At 52.6% G+C, this 10024-nt stretch overlaps 1 long non-coding RNA gene across 1 annotated transcript; it reads right to left on the bottom strand.

Annotated features, from left to right (window-relative positions):
• Positions 1 to 8748: 8748 nt before the first annotated feature.
• Positions 8749 to 9531, bottom strand: LOC116269419. Its single transcript, XR_004176918.1, has 3 exons — positions 9448 to 9531; positions 9099 to 9191; positions 8749 to 8786 (listed from the first exon to the last, which is right to left on the bottom strand). It is a non-coding gene; the product is annotated as an uncharacterized LOC116269419 (long non-coding RNA).
• Positions 9532 to 10024: the final 493 nt, after the last annotated feature.

Raw genomic sequence — 10024 nt, 5'->3', positions numbered from 1 at the left:
TGGGGACTTAGTGTCAATATTGCTATTGCATTTATGCCTTGGTTTTCTTATCTTTAGGGTAATGATACTATCTGACTTAATGCACTGAATAGCTAGAATAAAACTGAAAAATATGCCCATTTGTAATTGCCTCTTCGACATTCAACCATAACTTATGTATGTAGTTTCTCTTACTAGACTGCAAGCTCCCTGGAAACAAGAATGAATCATTGGTTTCTCTGTAGAGAGAAATGGAATGGAGCCTAAGGCTTGGTGCATGTGAGTGGAAAGAATCATTCACAAGCCCCACATTCTACTTGGAGCAGTCCCCAAGCTGGGAGCTGCCTCCAGCCCAGCCTACTGTTCCCTTTCAGTTGGTACTTTTGCTGACTTTACACAGGTCAAGTGTAGTCATCACCCAAGTTTACTTCACGTTTGTCTTGAAGATAGTGTCCTAAGCTTCTTAACCCAGGCCCCAGTCATGAATGGCAGCCAGAAGCCTGGCCTTGAGCTGCTGAGATGTTGAAGAAGCGAGCAGGGACCAGCAGGGTCTCTCTCTAACTGCAGCACAGAGCCAGTTCTTGGTGCCAGTCCCAGAAGATGGTCATTCTGGGAAGCCTGAGCTTGGGGGCTGCAGATGAAAGGCCAGTTGGAGAGTCCGCAGCATCAGAATAAGCTCCCAGCCTTAGCACCAGCAAAATGACCCCTTCTCAGAGTCCAAAGCTGCTGCCCACTCAGCAGTAGCACAGGGAGGCCCCTGCCCCTGGGACCCATCCCAACCACCTCGCTTTGCCCTCATCCCCAGTTGGCTTAATTCCAAGGATACTTCTAGACGGATTGGGATTCTCAGACGGCCTTCAGAGCCATGCCAGGGCCACATAACAGCTCAGCCAAGCACATTGATGCAGCGCAATTTGGTGGGTCAGCGCTGGAGGGCCTAGAGCTGCTCTGCAGCGGAAGTTTCCTTGTTGGATCCCTGGAAACCTCAAAGGTCATAGCCCCTCTGAGACACCTTCTAACCTGCATCTGTATCCTTGGAGGCAGGCAAGGAAGGGGTTGAGCTTAAGATAATCTACTCAGCCCGCTGAAGGCTTCCTCTGAGGGCTCTGGGCTGCCTAGGAAAAGGGGAAAAGGAATTCTTCAAACAACAACCCTCATAGCATGTACTGAGTGGATGCTGTGCCCAGCACTGTTCTGACTGCCGGGTGTGCTTTCTTGTTGGCCTTCCACCTATAAGTAGGCACTATTGTGAATCCCATTTGACACATGTGGAGACTGAGTCCTAGAGAGGTGAAGAAACTTTCCCAAGGTCACAAGGATCCCAGCTAGACAAATGACCACTCCTAGCCTTTGTCTCACATCATGGCTTGAAGGGGAAGAAAGAATTTATTTTGAAATTAACCACGGTTCTTGGGCTCTCCTGCAGGATTTCAAGTGTGCAGAATGCGGCCCGGCAGAAGGTGCATGAGTACTTCAGAGTGCAAAAGCCCTGGGTTCAGGTCCGAAGTCAGCCACTGCCTGGCTCTAACACTTCAGGCAAACCGCTTCAGTCAAATGGGGCTAGTAGTTCTGACCTTGCAGGGCTATTGTGAGGATCAGAATAACACACTCAGCATGCCTGGCAGCTGGTGGGTGCTCAGTACATGGTCACCATAGCTATTACTCTCCTCTGCCCTCCCTTGGCTGAGCGGGTGCAGGCCCTCATTGATGCAGGCGGCCCCATCACTGACTGCTGCAGCAGCCCATTGGAGTAAGTGGAAGCAGCTGGGAGAGAGGTGGGGAGGAAGAGGGGAGGGGAGGGGATAGCTTGAGAGCTTGAGTGACTGCAGGCCAGCCCTGAGGGCCTCATGGGGGATATAGGCCCTAGCCACAGGTGCACCAATTACTCTCCCCTCAAAGAAAGCCTGGGGTTCACTTCTCCCCCACCCCCGTTTTCCCACTCTGCTCAGCCCTGACCTTTCCGCAGAAGGCAGTGGCAGCTCCGCAGCACCAGTCCGCTGGCTGGTCGTTTGTCTTCAGGTTTCACAGCCTCCCTGAGGCTCCCAGTGCTTTGCAAGTTTTCCCTCCCTTTCCCAGCCACTTCCCAGTTAGCCTGGGAGCCTCTTAGTGGCAGCTCGGGTTTCATTCCTGGGAGCTTTGTTCCAAATGGAAGTTTCTGGTTGGGATAATCCCTGGGTGTGAGTGGTCAGTGCAGGAAGAGCCAGGAGCCTCTCTGGGAGGCAGTGGGAACAACCCCACCAGTCCAGGTGCTCTGAGGAGGGAGCAGAGCTGGGCTTCTTGTCCTGCAAGCACCTTCCCATCAAGGCCCAGGGGCTGACCCTGGGCAGCAGGCCTGGAGCCCACCTATCTCTTCTCTGGTAGGTCCTTGCCATCATCCTCTCCTGGATGCCCAAGAGAGTTCTGAAGGGTTCAGACCCTCCATCTCTTTTACCACCTGCTACAGTCGAGATGCCAGGCACAAGAAGCTGAAGGGACCCCGATCCCTGAGTCATCCAAAGCAAATATTGTTTACATCTATTTTATAAAATAGGCTTCCATACAGGTTTTGCTCAGGAAAAAAGTTTCTGTTGCTAAAAAAAAAAAAAAAAAAAAAAAAAAAAATTAAGCAAATAATCTAATTCAAACCCTTTACATTACAGATGAGGAAATTAAGGTTCAGAAAAGACAAGTTTTTCCCGGAGGATCCTACAGCAATTCCATTCTCATCTGTCTTCTCTGTGAAGGCTTTTGTGAGCCACTCAGGCACAGTGCCTGGTGTTAACCCACGTGTTACCTGTGCCACGTTGTATGGCAGACTCAGGTTCACTACTCTGGGAAGCCCAATACATGGGGCAGCCTGAAGGCAGGGACCTTGCCACGTCCACCCCGCTCTCTCCAGTAATTCAAAACTCAGTGTGCGTGGAATTCAACTGCTACTGAGCCACGTGGAGCTGAACTCCAGCAGAACCAGCCCAGGGTCCTGTCTTCCACCAGTTTTCAGCTGCCTGAAAACCAGCCGTGGCCAGCACACTCAGCATTCCTGCCCCCGTCCCCTAAACCCCAGCATCTTCACACAAGCCCTGCTCTTCCTGTCTCAGCCTTTCCCACTCCTCATCGGGAAGGCCTGTCTGCTACGTGGGAGGCCTTGGGAGTCAGGGATCTATCCAACCTGTGCACCATTGCTTCCCAACACTCTACTGCCTGGCATATAGGAAGTGCTCAGTAAACCCATATTAATCAATGCAAGGCACTAGGGAAAGGAAAGCCTTGGTATTTGGCTAGGAGGAAAGGTCAGAGCCTTGAATGTCAGCTCTCTGTGTTCTCAATGCTTCTCTCTTGTTCTGTTTTTCCCAACTCCGGCAACTCAGGCTTGACTTTTCCCCAATTTGCGTGGGCTTATTTGGAGTGAGAGGGAGGGGAGGCAAAGCCGGATCTGAGGGGCAGAAAGGCAAGAACGTGCACACTGGCCCCCAAGATAGGCAGGGAAACCATCCCCCTTGCAGCCACCACATCATCCATCCGTCTCAGTTCTCCCAGGTCTTCAGGGGCCCAGGCCTTTGGCAGCCACACCTGCTTGGATGAGTGGAAGGGATGGGGAGAGGCCAGTCTCTGTGTGCATGAGGGACCTTGCGCAGCCTCTTTCCCAGCCTCCTGGCTGCCTTAGGCCCTCGGCTGCCAGAGCGGTTTCCCCAGGAAAGCAGCCTCCTTGCAGACTCTGCTCCTCGGTGCCTCTCTGATGATGCCATTGTGCAAACCTGGGCTCCCAGGGACTTAGCTTAGGCGGCCCACTCCCTCTCCCAGATTCCCTCCCGGCCGTATAGCCGCCATCATTGTTAGGAAGCATTGTTAAGGCACCCGCTGGACACTTGACACACTCATGTTAACTCAGTCCTGGCAACTCCTGTGGTGGAGTGGTTCCCTGTTGTACAGGTGAGGAAGTGGAGGCTGAGAAAGGTGAGCTGACTTGTCCCAGTCGGCCAGGCAGTGACAGAGCCAGGATTCAAGCTCAGGGCTGCTGGACTCCAAAGCCCTTGCCCCTCACCCTCACACCAAGCCACTTCTGATTTCTGGCCGCCCCTGTGGCCCTTTCTCTGACTTCCTTCTCTGACTCTGCTGAGGCCTGGGGGATGCCACAGCAGTGTCAGAGCGAATGCCAGGGGTTGGGGGAGAGAAAAAATAGAAAATCCCCTTTTCTTTCCATTCCCTCTGTCTACCCACCCTGCTGGTCTGATGAAAGTGCCCGGATGGGGGCCTGCTTCCTGGGGCCGGGTTCCTGCAGAGGGCCTGCCACCAATACCAGACCCTCCCATCCCTCACACACTCATACACACTCGTACCAGGGTTCCCCAGGCCAAAATAGCAACTTTAGACACCAACTGCTTAGGCTCTGACTGCCCCCCACACTCAGCACAAAGCTCTGGCTTTAGCCATTTGGTCACTCGGCTCACCTTGTTGTCAAGTTTTCTTTTCCCAGAGCCCCAGCTACCCATCACACCTCATTTAAGGACACCCCGGCTGGGCACGGTGGCTCACACCTGTAATCCCAACACTTTGGGAGGCCAGGGCGGGCGAATCACGAGGTCAGGAGATCAAGACCATTCTGGCTAACACGGTGAAACCCCGTCTCTACTAAAAAATACAAAAAATTAGCCGGGCCTGGTGGCAGGCGCCTGTAGTCCCAGCTACTCGGGAGGCTGAGGCAGGAGAATGGTATGAACCCAGAAGGCAGAGCGTGCAGTGAGCCAAGACCGAGCCACTGCACTCCAGCCTGGGTTACAGAGCGAGACTCTGTCTCAAAAAAAAAAAAAAAAAAAAGGACGCCCCTAGCAGCCACCCTCCCTCCCTGGGCTGCTGTCATCCCTTCTCAGGAACCTCCTCTGCCACTCAGCTCAGGAACCCCCACCCCCAGCCCCCCAGGGAAGATAAGACCTGCCTTAAGGGAAGTGACTGGAACTTGAGCGCAAGGTAGAGAAGTCAGCCCAAACCCTCGGAAGCCTAAGCCCCAGCGTCCTGCTGACCTGGCCTGTTCTATCGGAACTGAGATCAGGCAGCTCCTACATGGTGTATTACCCAGGATGAATGTTTTATGAGTTTGCTCTTCATTACCGAGGGCTCCTTGCAGAGGGCGGGAGCGGGAGGGTATAGAAAAAGCCCAGGGAGAGACGGGGCAGGGAGACGGGTTGGAAGAGCATGGGGTGGCCCAGGTGTCTTTATGATGAAACGGGGGCAGTTCTTTGTGAAGAAAGATTCTGCAGGACTTGGTGATGCTTGTCGTATTGAGATGATTGAATGTCAGAGGCTAGAAACAGGGAAGAGTCCAAGAAGGTGGTTTTGGAATCTGGGTTTTTGGGGAGCTGTGTGTATGGGGGCAAGGGGACAGCTGGAATTGGGTGTTGGCCCAGGCCACCCCCACCCTCTGAAGTCACCGACAAGTCCTCTAGGAAGTTGGCCTGGGTCTCAGGACCACAGTGCTGTGGCTGCTGCAGGCTTGCTTTTCTGCCATTCTCAGGTCCCAAGCCCAGGCATCTTCCAGACCTATGGGGTCAAGGGAATGGGAGGCAGCACACTGGGCAGAGCTCTATTCAGGCTTCTCCATGCTCCCTGAATGCCATGCCCAGGCCTGGGCCCTTGTACTGAGCACCTCCAGCCGGGCCCTCACCTACAGCCCATCTGAGCCTTCATGACTGGGGACCTAGCCATATCTCCAAATGCCAATGTTGGGGACCTTGGTCAGCAGGGCAGAATGCTGACTGTCCTGCCCCAATACCCACTCCTCCATACACAGCCAGGAAAGGAATGGAAGGAAACGCTCCCCAAACCCACCCAGGGGCTGCAGCCAGTTCCACTATTGCCAAGAGGGGACTGAGGAGGGAGCTGGACCGCAGACAGAGTCGGAGCCTCGCTCAGGGCCTGCCAACGGGGAGAGGGCTGGGTTTTGCATGAGGGGTCAGCTCTGCGGCCTACCCAGATGGACAGCTACTTCTTGAGGGTCAGCAAGAGATCCAGATAGGGAAGGGGGCAACCAAAGGGACCTATTTGCACAATCCTCCACGGCAACGTGGGACTTGGGGATCCCCCTGGAGTTCCTGCCAGCTCCCCATCTGTCTTGCTACCACTTACTCCTCCTCTCTCCTCTGCTCTCTCTGGCTGTTAATTCCCCTTCACTCTCTCCTGTGAAGTCCTCTGGTTGCTATGGAAACCCAACCATGATGAAGAAAGCAGAATTTGGGGAGGTTCTGAGATGTCCAGACCAAAAGGCCCTGCCTAGATGTCTGCCTGTCCGGGTTTTGGAGACATTTATTGCAGCTTGAGAAAATGATGGGAAGCCTGTGCCAGACAGCCTTGGATGTTTTTTAGTAAGCAGTGCATGTCGGATGGGCGAAGAGAAGTCACCCATCTCAGGACCATCCTCAGATCTCCCTGCCCTTCAGACATTTCCTAACGCCTGGCCCATGGCCTGGATCCAGAGGACTCACAGCCTGCCTTCTCCGCAGCTGTCTCAGAACCTTCTCTATGTGGATTGCTTGCACAAATACTTGCTGAACACCCACCATGCGCTGGGCACCATTATAGGCACTGGGCGTTCATCAATGAGCGATTCAAACAAAGTTCCTGCTCTCCTGGGAGGTAAGGGTAGAGTAGACCAAAAGCAAGTAAATAAAAACACAGGATAAGATCAGACAGTGATAAGTGTAATGTAGAAAACAAAGCAGAGGCTGAGCATGCTGGCTCATGCCTGTAATCCCAGCACTTTGGGAGGCCGACGTGGGTGAATCACCTGAGGTCAGGAGTTTGAGACCAGCTTGGCCAACATGGTGAAATCTCATCTCTACTAAAAATACAAAAAAAAAAAAAAAAAAAAAAAAAAAAAAATTAGCCAAACGTGATGGTGCCTGCCTGTAGGCCCAGCATTTCGGGAGGCTGAGGAGGGCAGATCGTTTGAGGTCTGGAATTCGAGACCAGCTTGACCAACATGGTGAGATTCTGTCTCTAATAAAAGTACCAAAAAAAAGTAGCCAGGTGTGGTGGCGCCTGCCTGTAGTCATAACACTTTGGGAGGCTGAGGCGGGAGGATCATTTGAGGTCTGGAGTTCGAGACCAGCCTGACCAACATGGTGAAATTCTGTCTCTAATAAAAGTACAAAAAAAATTTAGCCGGGTGTGGTGGCGCCTGCCTGTAGTCCTAGCTACTCGGGAGGCTGAGGCACGAGAAATGCTTGAATCCTGGGGGCGGAGGTTGCAGTGAGCCAAGATCATGCCACTGTACTCCAACCTGGGCAACAAAGTGAGATTCCATAAAAAAAAAAAAAAAAAAAAAAAAAAAAAAAACAGACAGTGACAGCAGAGAGACCCACATCATGCAGTCGGCCAGCCAGTGATCTGGAGGAAAGACATTCCAAGTGGTGAGAACAGCAATTGCAAAGGCTCTGAGGCTCCCTGGGCTTGTTAGAGAAGCTGGAGAAAGTGTGTCCAGGGAGCAACAGGCAAGAGGGAGAGCAGGGAAGGAGTGGAGTTCCACAGGCAGAGCATGGAGGGGCTTGTGCTGGCCTGGAAATGAGTTTGAATTCAAGTGTGGGTATGGTGGGAGTAACACAATCAGATTTGTGTCTTGAAAATTCTGGCTTCTGAGTGCAGAATGGATTGTAGGGGGATAAGAGAGGAACCAGGAACAGCAATTGAGGTTGGGGGTGGGTACTGCCATAAGCCAGACAAGAACTGATGATGGCTTGGAGTAGGGTGGTAGCAGTAGATAGGTAGATAGGGTAGGCGGTGGATGGATTGGACTGGAGAGGTGTCTGGAGGGAAAGCCAGCAGGACCTGCTGATGAGAGGCAAGGGTGATGCTCCCAGGTTAAACCAGCCCTGTTTTTTGGCCACTTCCTCTCAGCCCTGGGGTTGAGTGGGGGGTAGGGAGTAGGGAGACATGATGACATGAAAATTTTCCCTAGCCCCAGGTAAAGCTCTGGACTCAGAATCCTTCTGTCCTTCCCCTAGGTCATCAGGCCACAGCACTCTCTGCTTTTCCTCCTGCCTACCTCGTGGGCCACACAGTTTCAGTCTTCTTTGCCAGTTCTCCCTCTTCACCTGACCTCTAAATGTTTGGAGCACGTGAAGGCTTGGCTGGCTCCTCTCCTCCATCTCTGCTCACTCCCTAAGGAATCCATCCTGTCTCCTGGCTTCGAAAATCATCTGTGTGCTGAACACTCCTGGATTGCTATCTTCACACTAGACTTCTCCCCTGAATTCCAGACTTACACACAACTGCCTACTCATCTCCTCTTGAATATGTATGTGGTCATCTCATATGTAACATGTGCAAAACCGAACTCCTACCCTTCCCCTCTAAATCTGCCCATCCCGGAATCTCCCCAATCTCAGTGAATGACGCCTCCATCTTTTTTGTTGCTCAAGCCAGAAACCATGGAAACTCCTAGACTCCTTTCTTTCTACACAAGCCACATCCAAATCCATCAGCAAATCCTGTCATCTCTACTTGCAAAAAATGTCCAAAACCCTACTCTGTCCTCACCATCTTCCATTCACTATCTTTCACCTGATTATTGCGGTTACTTCATAACTGCTCTCCCTTGCCCTGCTACCTTGTAGTCGCAACACAGCAGCCAAAGCAACCTTAGGAAGACTTAATTCAGATCATGTCACTCTATTGCTGAAAACCCTCAGCGAAATTAGCTCTGCATGGTGGCCCATGCCTGTAATCCCAGCTACTTGGGAGGCTGAGGCAGGAGAATCGCATGAACCCAGGAGGCAGAGGTTGCAGTGAGCTGAGATCACACCATTGCACTCCATCCTGGGTGACAGAGGGAGACTCTGTTTAAAAAAAAAAAAAAAAAAAAAAAAAACCCTCAGTGGTTTGCTGTCCGAGTCCAAACTGAAGTCTTTTCGACGGTCCCACATGCTCTGCCCCTCGCCAGGTCTCTGCACCCCTTCTGTCTCTGTGACTCCACCTCAGTTTCTGTCATTCTCTACTACCCCCAACTCCCAACTGCACACCCCCAAGACCCTCCCTTAGCTGTGCTGCAGCCGTGGTGGCTTGCTTCCTGTCCCCCTAATGCAGTGTGCCTTTGCAGTGGCTGCGCCCTCCCCCTGGATCGTCCTCCCCCAGGTATAGGAATGCCTTACCCTGATGGAGTGTGCTCAGACCCAAAGTTATCCACAGGCCTTCCTGACAACCTTGCTTAAAATTGCCACCACGTTTCACACTCATCCTCTTCTCTGGAATATTGAGATGACTGAATGTCAGAGGCTGGAAACAGGGAAGAATCCAAGAAGGTGGTTTTTGAATCTGGGTTGGTCTCTGTGGTGGTTGTCACTGTCTGATGTGTCCTCCCCCACTAGAATATGGGCTCCAGAGTAACAGGCATTTTTGTCTCTCATTTTCTGTTCTGTCCCCTCACCCAGAACAGAGCCTGGCACATGCTAGGCACTCAGTCAAGATTTACTGAATGAATGAATGGAATTAGGGAAAGACCTGCAGCCCTCAGGAGGCAGCTTGGATCTGGGAGGGAGACCTGATTTCTAGGACAGCACCAGCTTTGACCCCAGCCATGGGTCGTCTGGGCTGCAGTTGTCATCTGTGGAGGGTGGGGAACTCCCGAGGCCCTTTGTAGCAGCAACATTCTAGAATGATGCTTGACTCTGGCCTCACCTGCTTCCTTTTGGCTGAGGGAGGAAGGGAGGGGTAGAGGTAGGACCTGGTGCTGTGGAAAGAGAGAGCTCTTGCTCATTCTTTCTAGTCAAGACCCAAGTGGACTTTTTACTGGCCTTGAAAGGAAAGGCATTTCTGGTTCGTACCTGGCAGGAGTCTGGGAGCCCTGGGTGAGGGAGGAATGAGCCAGGGGGTGCAGCCCCAGCTGCTGAGTGGGGACAAATAGAGGCCTGGCCACTGGGCCTGGGTTCCTCCTCATGGAGACCGTCCTTCTGGGGCGTTATGGGGAGGGAGAAGGAGGATAATTGAGGTGAGTAGTGGGGAGAGGGAAGGCTGGAAAGGGCCTAGTGTGTGGATCAGCTGGGCTCACACGCAGGCCCTCAGTGGGTGTGCGTGGTCA

This window comes from Papio anubis, chromosome 11 (genome assembly GCF_008728515.1).
Source record: "Papio anubis isolate 15944 chromosome 11, Panubis1.0, whole genome shotgun sequence".
NCBI classification, from domain to species: Eukaryota; Metazoa; Chordata; class Mammalia; order Primates; family Cercopithecidae; genus Papio; species Papio anubis.
This window is presented reverse-complemented; position numbering and strand designations above follow the sequence as displayed.